The sequence below is a fragment of the Balaenoptera ricei genome, chromosome X, assembly GCF_028023285.1.
Source record: "Balaenoptera ricei isolate mBalRic1 chromosome X, mBalRic1.hap2, whole genome shotgun sequence".
Classification (NCBI taxonomy): Eukaryota; Metazoa; Chordata; class Mammalia; order Artiodactyla; family Balaenopteridae; genus Balaenoptera; species Balaenoptera ricei.
The window spans coordinates 72045345-72064918 of record NC_082660.1 but is presented as its reverse complement, the minus strand read 5'-3'; the positions used below and the strand labels follow the sequence as shown (position 1 = coordinate 72064918).

At 34.7% G+C, this 19574-nt stretch overlaps 1 pseudogene; it reads left to right on the top strand.

Moving 5' to 3' along the window:
* Nucleotides 1-18670: 18670 nt before the first annotated feature.
* Nucleotides 18671-19357, top strand: LOC132357773 (E3 ubiquitin-protein ligase RNF114-like; annotated as a pseudogene).
* The last annotated feature ends 217 nt before the right edge of the window (nucleotides 19358-19574 follow it).

Here is a 19574-nt window from a genome sequence, read left to right as displayed (position 1 = left end):
TTATCTTACCATTCTTGACAGTATCCTCTGCCAAAACATGAATAACTGAGATTTCACATTTTCCTGAATGTTATCAAATAGTTTATTATATGGTACTATAAACACTCAAATATCACTTATTGTGTTTTTAATTTAAATATAGTTGATTTACAATATCATATTAGTTTCACATGTTCAGCAGAGTGATTCAGTATTTTTGCAGATTATACTCCATTATAAGTTAGTAAAAGATAATGGCTATAATTCCCTGTGCTATACAGTATATAATTGTTGCTTATCTATTTTATACAAGTAGTTTGTATCTCTTAACCCTATACCCCTAATTTGTCCCTTTCCCCTTTCTTCTCCCCTTTGGTAACCACAAGTTTGTTTTCTATATTCTGTGAGTCTGTTTCTGTTTTGCATATACATTCATTTTAATTATTTTTAGATTCCACATGTAAGTGATACCATACAGTACTTGTCCTTCTCTGTCTGACTTATTTCACTAAGCATAATATTCTCTAGGCCTATCCACATTGCTGCAAGTGGCAGGATTTCATTCTTTTTCATGGCTGAGTAATATTCCCTTGTATATGTATACCACTTTTCTTAACTCAATGTCTGCTGATGAGTACTTGGATTGTTTTCATGTCTTGGCTATTGTAAGTTGTGTTGCTATGAACATTGGAGTGCAGATATCTTTTCAAATTAGACTTTTTATTTTTTCTGGCTAAATACCCAGAAGTGGAATTGCTGGAGCACATGGTAGTTCTATTTTTAGTTTTTTGAGGACCTCCATACTGTTTTCCATAGCAGCTGCACCAATTTTCATTCCTACCAACAGTGTATGAGAGTTCCCTTTTCTCTACATCTTCTCCAACATTTGTTATTTGTAGACTTTTTGATGATAGCCATTCTGACAGGTGTGAGGTGATATGTCCTTGTTGTTTTGATTTGCATTTCTCTAATAATTAGTGATGTTGAGCATCTTTTCATGTGCCTATTGGCGATCTGTATGTCTTCTCTGGATAAATGTCTATTTAGGTCTTCTGCCCATTTTTTAGTTTTTTTTTTTTTAATATTCAGTTATATGAGCTGTTTATATATTTTGGATGTTAACCCCTTGTAAGTCATATCATCTGCAAATATTTTCTCTCATTCTGTTGGTTGTCTTTTCATTTTGTTGATTGTTTCCTTTGCTGGGCAAAAGCTTTTAAGTTTAATTAGGTCACAGTTGTTTATCTTTGTTTTTATTTCTTTTAACTTCTTAGGAGTTTGATCCAAAAAAAATGTTGCTATGATTTATGTGAAAGAGTGCTCTATGTTCCCTTCTAGGAGTTTTATGATTTCCAATCTTACATTTAGTCTTGAGCAAATATCACTTATTGCTAAGTTTTCTTTGCATTATATAGGGTTGAAAAATATTTTAATCTCATTGGGAGCTGTTGAGTTTTGCATTTCTCTATTAAACATCTACAGACAAAAACTATTCCATCTTCAATTATCTTGGTCCCAGTCGAATACATACACTATTTCTTTGTGTAGGTAGAAAGAAAAAGCATACTTTTGAAAATAAAATTCCTATCTCTAGAGTAAGTTTTTTTTTTTTTCAAAATCATATTATTAGCAATCATAAAACACTCACCAAAAGAAGCTGGGTCAGTCAGTGGACAACTGGAAATCTGATTCACAAAACACAATAAAAATAGCTAGAGAGGTAATAAAATGTATTGTCTAGTTCATAGCTAATTGTACAAGGGAATATGAGATAATTTAAATCAAGACCCCATAAATAAAATTAACTTAAGCAAAACTCTTTTGTAAAAGGTAAATACTAGCTGATAGAGAATATTCCCCATCTTAAGAGAACTATGTTTTTTTTCATTATAAGGGATAACATGAGCATGATATGAACAAGATACCAGAATACGAAATAGAAGCTTTTGTTCCGCCCCCATAGAAAAACCTTTTTAACAACGATATATGGGCCAAATTATATTTATGAGAGATCCAGAAACCAGTTAAGAAATCACAGTAATCCAGATGACTGCAAACTCATAACAGCCACATTTTAATGAGTAAGATGAACAATTTTATTTTTACTCAGCCCCTCCATCAAGCCAAAACAGTTTGGCAGTAGGAGAAATTGCTTAGACCCATGACTCTTCTGTCAGAATGAAAGAGTGGGGCATGATTTCAATGGCCCAGATTTTCAGTGTGCTGCTTGAGTAGTTAATTATTGTCTGGTCTTACATGAAGCACAGATGGAACTGGCATACTTCAGATGCCAGAAGTCAATTAAGAACAAAGGAAAAGCTGTTCATGATTTTTCTGTTGGCTGAAGCCTTTCCTAAGTCGTGCAGCTGACAGGGTCTTGGGGCTCTGACCTGGTGTCAGGCTTGAGCCTCTGAGGTGGGAGAGCTGAGTTCAGGACATTAGACCACCAGAGAACTCCTGGCCCCACAAAATAACAATTGGCAAGAGCTCTCTCAGAGATCCCTGTCTCAACGCTAAGACCAAGATCCACCCAATGGCCAGCAAGCTCCAGTGCTGGAAGTCCCATGCCAAACAACTAGCAAGAGAGGAAAACAACACCCATTAGCAGAGAAGCTGCCTAAAATCATACTAAGCTCACAGACACCCCAAAATGCAGCATCAGATGCAGCCCTGCCAACCAGAAAGACAAGATCCAACCCTACCTGCCAGAACACAAGAATGCAGGCATCAGTCAACTACACGAGGCAGCCTACACAAGCCACTGAACTAACCTTACCCATTGGGGGCAGACACCAAAAACAATGGGAACTAAGAACCTGCAGCCTGAGAAAAGGAGACCCCAAACAAATTAAGTTAAGCAAAATGAGAAAACAGAGAAATTCACAGCAGATGAAGGAGCAAGGTAAAAACCCATCAGATGAAACAAATGAAGAGGATATAGGTAGACGACCTGAAAAAGAATTCACAGTAATGATAGTAAAGATGATCCAAAATCTTAGAAAGAGAATGGAGAAAATACAAGAAATGTTTAACAAGGAATTAGAAGAAATAAAGAGCAAACAAACAATGATGAACAACACAATAAATAAAATTAAAATTTTTCTAGAAAGAATCAATAGCAGAATAACTGAGGCAGAAGACCAGATAAGTGACCTGGAAGATAAAATAGAGGAAATAACTATTGCAGAGGAGAATAAAGAAAAAAGAATGAAAATAATTGAGGACAGTCTCAGAGACTCCTGGGACAATATTAAATGCACCAACATTCAAATTATAGTGGTCCCAGAAGAAGAACAGAAAAAGAAAGGGTCTGAGAAAATATTTGAAGAGATTTAGTTGAAAACTTAGCTAATATGGGAAAGGAAATAGTCAATCAAGTCCAGGAAGCTCAGAGAACCCCATAGAGGATAAATCCAAGGAGAAACATGCGAAGACACATATTAACCAAACAATCAAAAATTAAATACAAAGAAAATATATTAAAAGCAGCAAGGGAAAAATCAGGAATAAGACAAGGATGCCCACTTTCACCAATATTATTCAGCATAGTTTTTGAAGTTTTAGTCAGAGTAATCATAGAAGAAAAAGAAATAAAGGAATCCAAATTGGAAAAGAAGAAGTAAAGCTGTCTCTGTTTGCAGATGACATGATACTATACATAGGGAATCCTAAAGATAGTACCAGAAAACTAATAGAATTTAATCAATGAATTTGGTAAAGTAGAAGGATACAAAATTAATGCACAAGTCTCTTCTGTTCCTTTACACTAAAGATGAAAAATCTGAAAGAGAAATTAAGGAAACCCTCTGATTTGCCATTGCAAAAAATAAATAAAATACCTAGGAATAAGCCTACCTAGGGAGACAAAAGTCCTGTATGCAGAAAAGGGTAAGACACTGATCAAAGAAATTAAAGATGATACAAGCAGAAGGAGATATATACAATGTTCTGGGATTGGAAGCATCAACATTGTGAAAATGACTATACTACTGAAAGCAATCTACAGATTCAATGCAATCCCTATCAAACTACCAAGGCCATTTTTCACAGAAGTAGAACAAAAAATTTCACAACTTGTATGGAAACGCAAAAGTCCTAAATAGCCAAAGCAATCTTGAAAAAGAGAAATGGAACTGGAAGAATCAGGCTCTCTGACTTCAGACTATACTACAAAGCTACAGTAATCAAGACAGTATGGTACTTGCACAAAAACAGAAATACAGATCAATGGAACAGGATAGAAAGCCCAGAGGTAAACCCACACACATATGATCACCTTATCTTTGATAAAGGAGGTAAGAATATACAATGGAGAAAAGACAGCCTCTTCAATAAGTGGTGCTGGGAAAACTGGACAGCTACATGTAAAAGAATGAAATTAGAACACTTCCTAACACCATACACAAAAGTAAACTCAAAATGGATTAAAGACCTAAATATAAGGCCAGACACTGTAAAACTTTTAGAGGAAAACATAGGCAGAACACTCTATGACATAAATCACAGCGAGATCCTTTTTGACACACCTCCTAGAGAAATGGAAATAAAAACAAAAATTAACAAATGGGAGCTAATGAAACTTAAAAGCTTTTGCACAGCAAAGCAATCCATAAACGAGATCTAAAGACAACCCTCAGAATGGGAGAAAATATTTGCAAACGAAGCTACTTACAAATGATTTATCTCCAAAATATACAAGCAGCTTATGCAGCTCAATATCAGAAAAAGAAACAACCCAATCCAAAAATGGGCAGAAGACATAAATAGACATTTCTCCAAAGAAGATATACACATTGCCAACAAACACATGAAAGGATGCTCAACATCACTAATCATTAGAGAAATACAAATCAAGACTAATATAAGGTATCACCTCACACCGGTCAGAATGGCCATCATCAAAAAATCTACAAACAATAAATGCTGGATAGGGTGTGGAGGAAAGGCAACCCTCTTGCACTGTTGGTGGGAATGTAAATTGATACAGCCACTATGGAGAACAGTATGGAGGTTCCTTAAAAAACTAAAAATAGAACTACCATATGATCCAGTAATCCCACTACTGGGCATATACCCTGAGAAAATCATAATTCAAAAAAGTTGGGTACCACACTGTTCATTGCATCACTATTTACAATAGCCAGGTCATGGAAGCAACCTAAGTGTCCATCGACAGATGAATGGATAAAGAAGACATGGCACATATATACAATGTAATATTACTCTGCCATAAAAAGAAATGAAACTAAGTTATTTGTAGTTAGGTGGCTGGACCTAGAGTCTGTCATGCAGAGTGAAGTAAGTCAGAAAGAGAAACAAAAATACTGTATGCTAACACATATATATGGAATCTAAAGAATAAAACAGTGGTTCTAATGAACCTAGGGGCAGGACAGGAATAAAGATACAGACGTAGAGAATGGACTTGAGGACACGGGGATGGGAAGGGTAAGCTGGGATGAAGTGAGAGAGTAGCATTGACATATATACACTACCAAATGTAAAATAGGTAGCTAGTTGTAAGCAGCTGCATTGCACTGGGAGATCAGCTTGGTGCTTTGTGCCCCCATAGAGTGGTGGGATAGGGGTTGCTGGAGGGAGATGCAAGAGGGAGGGGATATGGGGATATATGTATACACATAGCTGATTCACTTTGTTATACAGCAGAAACCAACACAACATTGTAAAGCAATTTTACTGCAATAAAGATGTTTAAAAAAATTAGTTTCGTAAATTGAAAAAAAAAGAAAAGAACAAAGTAAAAGTTGTCAGAGGTTTGCTATGGCTGGCACAGCTCTACATGTTTGAGAGAAGATACAGAATATGAGCCTTCTCCATAGAGAAGGAGAAAGATAATTGGAGCATGCCTCCAGTATACTTAGACTACTAAGAAAAAAAATGGAAAAGTCTCAAATAAATGAAACCAGAAATAGAATAAATGACAACTGATATCACATAAATAAAAAGGGTCATAAAAGTATACTGAGAACAATTGTATGCCAACAAATTTGATAACTTTAAATTAAACGGATAACTTCTTAGAAATATACAGCCTACAAAGACTGAATCATGAAGAAATAGAAAATTTAAACAGACCTATAAAGTATAGTGTGATTGAATCAGCCTCCCAAAAACAACAACAAAAAATGCCTATGAACATATGGCCTCTCTGGTGAATTGTACAAAACTTTTAAAGAAATATTGGCACAGGTCCTTCTTAAACTATTCTAAAATATTGAAGAGTAGAGAACACTTCCAAATTCATTTTTTTGAGGCAAGCATCATTATAATACCAAAGATAGGCAAAGATACTACAAGAAAAGAAAATTATAGGTCAATATCCCTGGTAAGCAGAGATGCAAAAGTCCTAAATAAAATATTAACAACAAAATAACAATTTCAATATCACATTAAAAGAATTATAGGAGTGACTTCAGCATTGTGGCAGTATAATACGTCCCTTGATTTTGCCCCTCCCTTCAACAACAAAAATTCTTCATCCAGTCATGAATAAACTACCTCTGTGAGAGCTGTGGGAACCAGCACCATACACCATGGGACATGGTGGGGTCTCACCAACTACTGCATTAGATAGTAGGCAGACAGACTTCAATACCAACTGTGGAACCTAAAAGAAACTGTGAACCAGTCCTGGCCCCTCTCAGCCATGATCTGGGAGCACCTGCAGATGCTAACTTGAGCTGTCACCTACAGGCAAGAGATCCTTTGTGGAGGTCCAGGTTTCCAGAGAAGAAGTTCCAGCACTCCTCTGGGGGAAAAATTACAAGTCTGGATGCTTTGGAGTGTGTAGGAGAAACAGCATGATTTGCCAGCATTACCTCTCCCCCAAGGTGACACAGCTTGGGGTTATACTAGATTGCCTGTGATTTCTCTTGCAGGGGAAAGGGAGAGCTGGTGAGTAGATTCTAATCTTCCCAGATGTGCAGGATGCTGCCAAAGAGACTCATTTCTCTCTTGCAGCATTCAAAGCATTAAAAGTGAGGACCTCTATGACTAGAGGAGGAAACAGATTGGGAGAGAAGCATATAAGACTCCCAGAGGACAGTAAAGGAAGGTAATTTCTGCTACCTGTATTCTGGACTCCATCAGGAAGCCCATTCATGAACCATGGGGAAAACCTAACCCATGGATATCCCCAACTTACCCACAAGTACCCCAGAGCATTGCATTCCAAATCCACATCTCCCCCCACTCTGGAAGCAGCTCCCCACGCACGATCCTAAGAGCGGAGGTGAGAGCAAACCCTGGGAGACACAAAGCACAGAAGGCAGGCCACAGTCTTGGGACAATGAAGGAATCACAAACTTGAACTGTAGTGTCACCTTCTGGAAAACAAAAGAGAGGCTATCAGCATGAGGCCTGGTGTGTTATAAAATGGAGGGAAGATATACAAGCCTAAATTCTGCCACAAGAGGGAAGAAGATGCTTAGAGCAGGTGTATCCATACAAAGTCTGAGAAAGCCTCAGATCTACAGCAGGACTGATGAAAGGTATTTTTACCCCAAAAACAGTTATTAAAATTAGAGGTGACTGTTACTTCAAATTCAAGAACAGCAATGCAAAACTTCAAGGAACATTAAAAATCAAGGAAACATTACAATACCAACAGGTCATCATAATCTTCCAGAAACTGAAACCAAAGACATGGAGATTTATGGTTTACCCAAGAAAGAATTCAAAATAGCTATTTTAGGGATATTTAATGAGCTACAATAAAGCACAGAGAGACAATTCAATAACATCAGGAAAATAATACATGATCAAAATGAGAAATTTAACAAAGAGATAAAAATTGTTAACAGAACCAAACAGAAATTCTGAAGCTGAATAATTCAATGAATGAAATAAAAACTTCAATAGAGAGTGTCAACAGCAGAGTAAATAAAAGAGAAGAGTTAGTGAGACAGAGGATAGAAACTTTGAAACAAACCAGTTTGAAGAGTAAAATGAAAAAAAAAAGATGAAAAAGAGTGAAGAAAACCTACATGATCTATAAGGTAACATTAATATATATATATTAATTACTGGAGTTACAAAAGGATAAGAGAGGGAGAAATAGGCAGAAGCTTATTTAAAGAAATAATGGCTTAAAACTTCCCAAACCTGGGGAAAGATTTGGACATCCAAGTTTATGAAGTTAATAGATTGCACCATTATTTCAATCCAAGAAGACATTCTCTAAGAAACATTAAAATAGAACTGTCAAAGATAAAAGAAAAAGAGACTCTTAAAGGCAGTAAGAGAAAAGAAGATTTTATCCTACAAAGAAACCCTATTTAGGCTATTGGCAGATTTCTCAGCAGAAACTTTAAAACAAGGAGGGAGTAGGATAATATATTCAAAATGATGAAAGAAAAAAATGCCAACCAAGAATACTATACCTTAAATGTTATTTTTCAAAAATGAAGGAAAAGTAAAGACTTTTCCAGACAAACAAAGGCTGAGAGAATTCATCACCACTAAACCTGCCTTATAAAAAATGAAAGAACATTACTAGTAATCTGAAAAAATACAACACACTGATAAAGACAAATATATAGTAAAGTTCAGAAAACTCTAAAACTCTAATATGGTGGTGTGTTAAACATTAACTATAATATAAAGATTAAAGGACAAGAGTATGAGAAATAGCTGTAACTACTTTAATTTGTTAATAAATACACTATATAAAAAGAGGCAGCCTGCGACATTAAAAAATATAAGGGGGAGTAAAAAAGTAGAGTTATTGCAAGTGACAAAACTTAAGTTGTTATGAACATAAAATTAACATATCTATAAGTTGTTTTGTGTGTGCCTCATGGTAACCTATAGTGGATTCACAAAAAGATAAAGACAAGAGAATCAGAGCATACCACTGTGAAATAATACTAATTAACAAAGGAACACTGCAAGAGAGACAAAAAGAACGAAGGAACCAAAAAACAGCCAGAAAACAATAAAATGGCAGGAATAAGTTCTTATATATCATTAATTACTCTAAATGTAAATGGATTAAATTCTTCAAATAGAAGCATAGAATGGATGACTGGATTTAAAAAAAAAAGACCATATATATGTTGCCTACAAGAGACTAACTTCAGCTTTAAGGATACACATAGGCAAAAACTAAAGAGGTGAAAAAAGATATTCCATGAAGTGGAAACCAAAAGAGAGAAGGGGTATCTATACTTATAGCAGACAAAATAGACTTTAAGCCAAAAAAACAGTAACAAGAGACAAAGGAAGTTATTATATAATGATAGAGTTGTCAACTCATAAAGAAGATACAACAATCATAAATGTGTACACAGCTAACATCAGATCACTTAAATATATGAAGCAAATACAAACATATCTGATAGGAGAAATAGACAACAATACAATAAAAGAAAGGGATTCAATAACCCACTTTTAGCAATGGATAGATCATCCAGAAAAAAAATCAAAAGAAAACATTGGATTGAGCCATATTTTAGATGAAATGAACCTAACTGATAAACATAAATATATATGATATTCCATCCAACAAAAATAGAATACATATTTTTCTCAACAATACATGGAAAATTCTCCAGGCTGGATCATTTGATAGGACAGAAAACAAGCCTTAGCAAACTTGAGAAAACTGAAATCATACCAGCTCTTTTTCAATCACAATGGTATGAAACTAGAAATCAACAAGAAGAAAAATGGAAAATCTACAAATAAGTGAAAATTAAGCAACATATTCCCAACCAACCAATGAGTCAAAGAACATATAAGGGAAATTTTAAAAATATCTTTAAACAAATGAAAATGGAAACACAACATACCAAAACATATGGGAGGCTACAAAAAGCTGTTCTAAGTTTACAGTGATAAATTCCTATATAAAAAAGAAAGCTTTCAGGTAAACAACTTAATTTTACACCTCAAGTAACTAGAAAACAAAAAAGAGTAAGCCCCAAATTAGCAAAAGTAAGGGAATAATATATATCACTGCAGAAAATAAGGAAATAGAAACCAGAAACACAAAAGAATAACAAAACCGAGAGCTGTTTTTTAAAAAAGTAAATAAAATTTTCAAATATTTAGCTAAACAAAGAAAAAAGAAAGAAGACTCAAAAAAATAAAACCAGAAATGAAAAAGGACACATTACCATTAATACAAGAAATAGAAAGAATCATCAGAGACTACTATTAACAGTCATATGCCAACAGATTGGATAGCATATAAGAAATGGATAAATTCCTAGAAACACACAATAAGAATAAATCAGAATAAATAAACATACAATTAGAATAAATCAGAAAATATGAACAGACCAGTAATGAGTAAGGAGATTGAATAATTATCAAAAACCTGCTAATAAAAAAATCCTAGGGCAAGATGGCTTCTTAGGTGAATGCTACCAAATGTTTGAAATTAATGCCACTCCTGAAACTCTTCCAAAAAAATTAAGAGGAGGGAACACTTCCAAGTGTATTATACAATGCTAACATTGCCCTGATACCAAAGTCAGATAATGGCACTACAATAAAAGAAATCTACAGACCAAAATCCCTAATGAATATAGATCCTAAAAAAACTCAACAAAATATTATTAGCAGACCAAATTCAACATCACATTAAAAGGATCACACACCATGATCAAGTAGGATTTATACCTGGGATGCAAGGATGGTTCAACATACACAAATCAATAAATGTGATAAACCAGATTAATAGAATGAAAGATAAAAATTATATGGCCATATCAATAGATACAGAGAAAGCATTTGACAAACGACAACATTCTTTCATGATAAAAACTCTCAACAAATTGGGTGTAGAAAGAACATACCTCAAAATAGTGAAGGCCATATATGACAAATCCTTAGCCAACATCATACACTTTTAGTTGAGATGTAATTGATAAATAACATTAGTTTCAGGTGTATGTACAACATAATGGTATGATATTTGAATGTATTGTGAAAAGGTCACCACAAGAAATCTAGTTAACATCATCACCACACAGAATTATTTTCTTGAGATGAGAACATTTAAGATCTACTCTATTAGCAACTTTCAAATATAAAATACAATATTATTAACTATAGTCACCATGCACACCATAGCATTTACTTTATAAGTGGAAATTTTTACCTTTTTACCTTCTTTACCCATTTCACCCACACCTCATACGCTACCACTAGAAACCACCAATCTGTTCTCTGTATCTGATACTTTAGTGTTATTTTTAAGATTCCACAGAAGATCATAAGGTATTTTACTTTCTCTATCTCACTTATTTAACTTAGCATAATTCCCTCAAGGTCCAGCTAATATCTAACTAATATTAGTAATATGTTACTAATAGCAATATTTTCTTCTTTTTATGGCTTAATATTTCATTGTATATATAAACCACATTTTCTTTATACATTCATCCACCAGTGAACATTTAGGTTGCTACCATGTCTTGGCTAATGTAAATAATGCTGCAATAAACATGGGGGTGCATATATCTTTTTGGAGTTAGGGCTTGTTATTCTTCTAAAAAGTATCCAGAAATGGAATTTCTGGATTATATAACTGTTCTATTTTTAATTTTCTGAGGAACCTCCATACTATTTTCCACAGTGGCTGCGCCAATATACACTCTCATAAACTTTTCATTTTGTTGATGGTTTCATTTGCTGTGCAGAAGATTTTTACTTTTGTGTAGTCTCACTTGTTTATTTCTGCTTTTGTTGCCTGTGTTTTTGGTGTCAAGCCCCCAAAATTGTTGCCTAGACTGATGTCAAGGATCTTACTACCTATGATTTCTTCTAAGAATTTTGCAGTTTCAGGTCACATGTTCAAGTTGGTAATCCATTTTAAGTTTTGTGTATGGTGTAAAATAGTAGTCCAGTTTCATTCTTCTGCATATGGCTGTCCAGTTTTCCCAAAACCATTTATTGAAGAGACTGTCTTTTCCCTGGTGCATATTCTTGGCTCTGTTGTTGTAAATTAATTGACCATATGAGAATGGGTTTATTTCTGGGCTTTCTGTTCTGTTCCATTAAGCTGTGTGTCTGTTTTTATGCCAATACCATACTGTTATGACTACTATAACCTTGTTGTATAAGTAGTTTGAAATCAGGGACCATGATGTCTCCAGCTTTATTCTTTCTCAAGATTGCTTTGGCAATTTGAGGTCTTCTATGGTTCCATACATATTATTTCCATACATATTTTAGGATTGTTTGTTTTATTTCTGTGAAAAAGTTCCATTGGAATGTAAATAGGGATTGCATTGAAACTGTAGATTGCTTTGGGTAGTATGGACCCAATTAATTAATATTAATTAATATTAATTAATTTGAATTAATATTGTTAAAATTTCCATACTACCCAAAGCAATCTACAGATTCAATGCAATCCCTATCAAATTGCCAATGGCATTTTTCACAGAATTAGAACAAAAAAATTTACAATTCAGTTTTTTTTTTTAATGTGGACCATTATTTTAATTCTTTATTGAATTTGTTATAGTATTGCTTCTGTTTTATGTTTTGTTTGTTTTTTTTATTTTTTGACCACAAGACACATGGAATTTTAGCTCCCTGACCAGGGGTCAAACCTACACCCCCTGCATTGGAATGTGAAGTCTTAACCATTGGACAACGAGAGAAGTCCCAAAAATTTACAATTTGCATGGAAACACAAAAGACCCCAAATAGCCAAAGCAATCTTGAGAAAGAAAAACGGAGCTGGAGGAATCAGGCTCCCTGATTTCAGGCTATGCTACAAAGCTACAGTCATCAAAACAGTATGGTACTGGAACAAAAACAGAAATATATATCAATGGAACAGGATAGAAAGTCCAGAGATAAACCCAGGCACCCATGGTCACCTAATCTATGACAAAGGAGGCAAGAATGTACAATGGAGAAAAGACAGTCTCTTCAATAAGTGGTGATGGGAAAACTGGAAAGCTACATGTAAAAGAATGAAATTAGGACATTTCCTAACACCATGCATAAAAATAAACTCAAAATGGATTGAAGACCTAAATGTAAAGCCAGACACTATAAAACTCATAGAGGAAAACATAGGCAGAACACTCTTTGACATAAATTGCAGCAAGATCTTTTTGGATCCACCTCCTAGAGTAATGAAAATAAAAATAAGCAAATGGGACCTAATGAAACGTAAAAGCTTTTGCACAGCAAAGGAAACCATAAACAAAACAAAAAGACAACCCTCAGAATGGGAAAAAATATTTGTAAATGAAGCAACTGACAAATAATTAATCTCCAGAATATACAAAGAGCTCATGCAGCTCAATATCAAAAAAAAAAAAAACAAATAATGCAATAAAAAAATTGGATGGAAGATCTAAATAAACATTTCTCCAAAGAAGAAATACAGATGGCCAAAAGTCACATGAGAAGATGCTCAACATCATTAATTATTAGAGAAATGCCAATCAAAACTACAATGAGGTGTCACCTCACACAGGTCAGAATGGCCATCATCAAAAATCTATAATCAATAAAGGCTGGAGAGGGTGTGGAGAAAAGGAAACCTTCCTACACTGTTGGTGGGAATGTAAATTGGTACAGCCACTATGGAGAACAGTATGGAGGTTCCTTAAAAAACTAAAAATAGAGCTACTATATGGTCCAGCAATCCTACTCTTGGGCATATATCCAAAGAAAACTATAATTCGAAAAGATGCATGCACCCCAATATTTATTGAAGCACTGTTTACTAAGCTAGGAAATGTAAGCAGCCTAAATGTCCATCAACAGAGGAATGGATAAAGCAGATGTGGTACGTATATACAATGGAATATTACTTGGCCATAAAGCAGAATGAAATAATGCCATTTACAGCAACACGGATGAACCTAGAGATTGTCATACTGAGTGAAGTTTGGCAGAGAAAGACAAATATCATATGATATTTCTTATACGTGGAATCTTAAAAATGTGTACAAATGAACTTATCTAAGAAACAGAAATAGAATTACAGATGTAGAAAAGAAACTTATGGTTAGCAGGGGTAAGGTGGGGAAGGGATAAGTTGGGAGATTGGGACTGACATATACACACTACTATATATAAAATAGATAACTAATAATGACCTACTGTATAGCACACGTAACTCTACTCAATACACTGTAGTGGCCTACACGGGAAAAGAGTCTTAAAAAGAGTGGATATATGTATACGTAAAAAAATAAAAAATTAGAATAAAAAATATTAATTCTTCCAATCCATGAGCACAAACTATCTTTCCATTTGTCTTCTTCATTTTTTTAAATTAATGACTTTTAGTTTTCAGTGTACATGTTTTTCACCTCCTTGATTAAATTTATTCTTAGGTATCTTATTCTTTTTTTTTTGAATGCTTATCACTTTATTACTGCAATCATAAATTGTAATGATTTGAATTAGTCCTCGACATTGATTTGTGTGTTTAAATTAGTCCTTAATTATGCCTTTTCTGCCTTTTGTTTTGTTGCTCACCCTTTTAAGAAATGCCATGATAATTAACACATGGTTGTGTTGCATAAAGCATCTTGTAGTACCGTCCTGAGTATGTGTACATGTGTTAATATCTTGTGCCTCTGCTCATATTTTTCTATTCAACTTTTCTGTTGGATAGCATTGAAAAGCCTTTGCTGATTTTCAAGGCAGTCTTTCAGCTTATCCTCTGTCAAAGTCAGTCGCTGCTCCAAGATTGAAACAGTCTGTGTCAAAACATTGAGCTGTTCCATAATATGCTCTAACACATCAGTCACAGTGAGCGATATGCTTCATTGACTCTCAGAAGGGTGGTCGCTCATTTCTTCTGTTTTCTTTTTCAAGGTTGTAGGTGAACATTCTGATGACATTAAAGAAGGGTTCAAGAAATATCCGCAGATCTCTTCACCCTTGTCTGGTAGAGTTCTAACAGTGGTTTCCGTTGTTGTGGTAGAATCAAAAGAAAGGATGTCCACAACAGGGGGAGTAGAGGTCTGCACATCGATTACATCAAGCTTTGGATTAATCTGCTAGTGTTGGAGGGTCTCCTGCAGAGGCAGGGGGTGGCTGTGGCTCACTGTGGGGACAAGGACACTGACCTATCTTATTCTTTTTGATGCAATTGTAAATGGGATTGTTTTCAACATCATACTTAATTATAAAAAGTTTAAACATTTTCCTTTAAGATTAGGAACAAGACAATAGTGCCTACTTTCATCATACATATTAAACGGAATACTTGAAGTCCTAGATAAAGAAATCAGGGAGGATAAAGAAATAAAAGGCATCCACATTTAAGGGGGGGACAAGTAAAACTGTCTTTTTTGCAGATATGATTTATACATAGGAAATCTCAATGATTCCATTAAAAAATCCATTAGAATTAATCAACAAATTCAGTAAAGTGACAGGATATAAAGTCAACATACAGAAATTATTATTAACAATGTTTCTATACGTTATACATTTGGGTATACATTATACATTTGGGTATACATTATACATCTATACATTATACATTTCTATACATGAAAAATGAAATGCCTTTAAAAGAAATAAAAGCAATTTTACTTACTATAGCCTCAAAAACAATAAAATACTTTGGAATACATTTAACCAAACAAGGAAAAACTGTACAGTAAAAACATCTGTACACTAAAAACTACAAGACTCTGATAAAAGGAATTGAGGAAGACACAAACAAATGGAAAGATATACCATGTTCATGGATTGGAAGAATGAATATTGTTAAAATGTCCATACTGAACAAAGCCATCTACATATTCACTGCAATCCTTATATAGTTTCCAATGGATTTTTCACAGAAATAGAAAAAAAATCCTAAAGTTTGTAAGGAACCACAAAGTATCTCAAATAAGTAAAACAATAATCAGAAAGAACAAAGTGGGAGACATCACAGTCCCAGTTCATGCTATATTACAAATAAAATAAGTATGGTACTACCATAGAAGTAGACATATAGACCAAGGGATGAGAATCAAGAGCCAAGAAATACACCTCCACATAAATGGTAAAATAATGTTTGACAGAGGAGCCAAGAATACTCAATGGGAAAAATATAGTATCTTCAATAAATGGTGCTTGGAAAACTAGATAACCACCTACAGAAAAATAAAAGTGGACCAATATTTTACATCATTTATAAAAATACTCAAAGTGGATTAACGTCTTAAATGTGAGACCTGAAACCATAAAACTCTTTGAAAAAAAATATATAAGATAAAAGCTTGTTTACATAGGCCTTGGAAAATACTTTTTTGTATAATGGCAAAATCACAAAAAGCAAGACAAAAATAAATAAGTTGGACTACCTCGAACTAAAAAGCTTCTGCACAAGAGAAGAAACCATCAACAAAAAACAAAGAAAGTCAAACAATCCAAGTAAAAAATGAGCAGAGAACCTGAATAGACATTTTTTTTTCAAAGAAGACATATAAGTTGCTAACAGATACATGAAAAGACGTTCAATATCACTCATTGTTAGGGAAATGCAAATCAAAACCACAATGAAATATCACCTCACACCTGTTAGAATGGCTATTATCAAAAAGATAAGACATAAGTGTTGGCAAAGATGTAGATAAAAGGGAATCCAGTGCACTGTTGGTGAGAATGTATACTGGTATAGCCACTAGGAATACAATATGGAGGGTCCTCAAAAAATTAAAAATAGAACTACCATATGATCCCACATCTTGGTAAATATCTAAAGGAAATGAAAACAGCTAAAATATGAAAACAACCTGAGTGCCCATCAACAGATGATAGACAAAAAGTTTGGGGTATATATATAGAGAGAGATAGAATATTATTATAAATAAATAGATAAATATTTCTAATGGAATATTATTCAGCCATGAGAAAAAAGGAAATCTTGCATTTGAAACGATATGGATTGTCCTTGGAGACATAATGTTAAGTTAAATCAGCCAGACAAAAACAAATACTGTATAATATCACATGTGGACACTAAAAAAAGCTGAATTCTTAGAAAAAATAGTAAAACGGTGGTTATTAAGGAGTGGCAGGAATAGGAAGATGTTAATCAAAGTGTACAAATGTCTAAGTAAATAATGAATAGGTTCTGGGGATCTAATGTACAGCATTGTGATTATAGATAACAATAGTCCACTGTACATTTGAAGTTTGCTAAGACTGTAGATCTTAAATGTTCTCACCATGTGAAAGATATGGAAACTACTTGATATGATGGAGATGTTAGCTAACACTACAGTAGTAATCATATTGCAATATATGTGTATCAAATCAACATGTAATACATTTTATATTTACACAATGTTTATGTAAATTATATCTCAATAAAGTTTGAAAAAATACCAAAAAATATAAAAGGTTTATATATCTTGACCAAGTGGGATTTATCCCTGGCATGCAAAGGATGGTTCAACATGTGCAAATAATTAATGTCATACACTACATTTAAAAAATGAAGTATAAAGCAACATGCTTTTCTGGATAGATGTAGAAGAAGCATTTGGCAAAATTTAACACCCTTTAATAATAATAACTCTCAAAACACTATGTGTAAAATGAATTTGTCTCAACACAATGGCCACATATGAAAAGCCCAGAGTTAACACCACACTCAATGGTGAAAAAATAATGCGTTTGCTCTAAATCAGGAACAAAGAAAGCATGCCTAGACTTGCCACTTTTATTGAACATGACACTGAAAGTTCCAGTCAGAGCAATTAGACAAGAAAAAGAAATAAACAATATCCAAAGTAGAAAGAAAGAAAGAAAATTATCTTTGTTGCATACAGCATTATTCCATATGTAACATACCCTAAAGACCCCCATAAAACACTGTTAGAATAAACGAATTCAGTACAGTTGCAGGATTACAAAATCAACATACAAAAGTTAGTTGTTTCTATACTCTAATAGCAAACAGTTTGAAAGGGAAATTAAGAAAACCATTCCATTTACAATAGCATCAAAAAGAAATAAATACTTGGAAATAAACTTAACCAAGGAAGCAAATACTTGTACACTGAAAACTACAAAACTTTGATGAAAGAAATTAAAGAATACACAAATCAATACGAAGACATCTCATGTTCATGCAATGGAAGACACAATATTATTAAAATGTCCATATTACTCAGAGTGATCTACGTAATCAGTGTAGTCCCAATCCAAATTCCAATGGTATTTTTTTTTTTACAGAAAAAGGAAAAACAATCCTGAAATTCATATGGAACCATAAGAAATTTGAATAGGAAAAAGCAAGCTTGAGCAAGAAGAACATAGCTGGAGGCACCACATTTCTTGATTTCAAAATATATCGCAAAGGTACCATAACTAAATAAGTAAGGTACCTGCATAAAAGGCAACAAAATTAATGAAACAGACCAGAGAGCTAGAAATTAACTGTTTTGTGCCAGTCTCAGCCTATCAATAACCAATGTTGTTGTAACCAATGGCCCTCGTAGTTCTTCTTATGATTGCAAGATGTCCTCAGCAGAATATCCATAAGGAAACTTTGAAAGAGATAAAATGTATTACTTACACGTCCTGGAAATTACATGACACACCTGGGGCTATACAGAGTTGTCAGGGGTAGGGAGTGAGAGATGGCTGACCTTGGGTTTTGCTTTTACAGGGTTTTGCAGGTTCACATTTTATTAGTGGATTTAAACCATAAGAGCAGGGCTCTGCCAGAGGCAAGATGGCTGTGCAGCCGCAGGACCCTGAGGGTGGTGTGTTGCTGGCAGGGCCTGCGATGGAGGCACAGCCCCTGGGCGGCTTCACATGTCCCTTGTGCCTAGAAGCCCGAAACTGGTGCAGGTGACCTGAGGATACATGCTTTGCTCTTCCTGCCTGCAGGAATGTCTGAGGCCAAAAAAGTGTAGAGTGTGTCCCAGCACTCTGGCACTTGGCATTGGAGCCGTGGAGCTAGAACAGCAGATTGAAGGCACAGAGACTTCTTGCCATCACTGCCCTAAAATTTTCTTCCTATCCAAGATCTGGGAGAACGTGGATACCTGTTCCAAATACCATAATTACATCATACAAGGTGTCAAGGCCACCACCAAAGATGCGTTACTTCAGCCAAGGAATGTCCCAAACCGTAATACTTTTCCTTGTCCTTACTGTCCTGAGAATTTTAATCAAGAAGGACTTGTAGAACACTGCAAGTTATCCTATAGCACGGACACCAAAACTGTGGTTTGTCCAATATGGGCCTCCATGCCCTGGGGAGACCCCAACTACCGCAGCCCCAACTTCATTGAGCACATCCAGCACCAGCACCAGTTTTCTAACTACATTTAACAACACTTGACACTTCGTGGATTAAGACGTTGAAGAGGACATGATGAACCAGGTGCTGCAGCACTCCATCATCCACAAGTGAGTGGTCTCTGCTCTCAGCTCTTGTTCCAGAGCTTCCCTTACATGTTAAGTGTGAAACATGTGACTCATCCACCCTAAAATGTACAACAAATCTGAAAGTGAGCCATGGTATTAGGACAGGGTTACTTCTGACAGGGAAACAGGTCCCTGGTCGGAGCCCTACTTTCCTTTGGGCTCTTCCCCTACTGTTCACCCTATTTGTCACATGTCTCATCTTT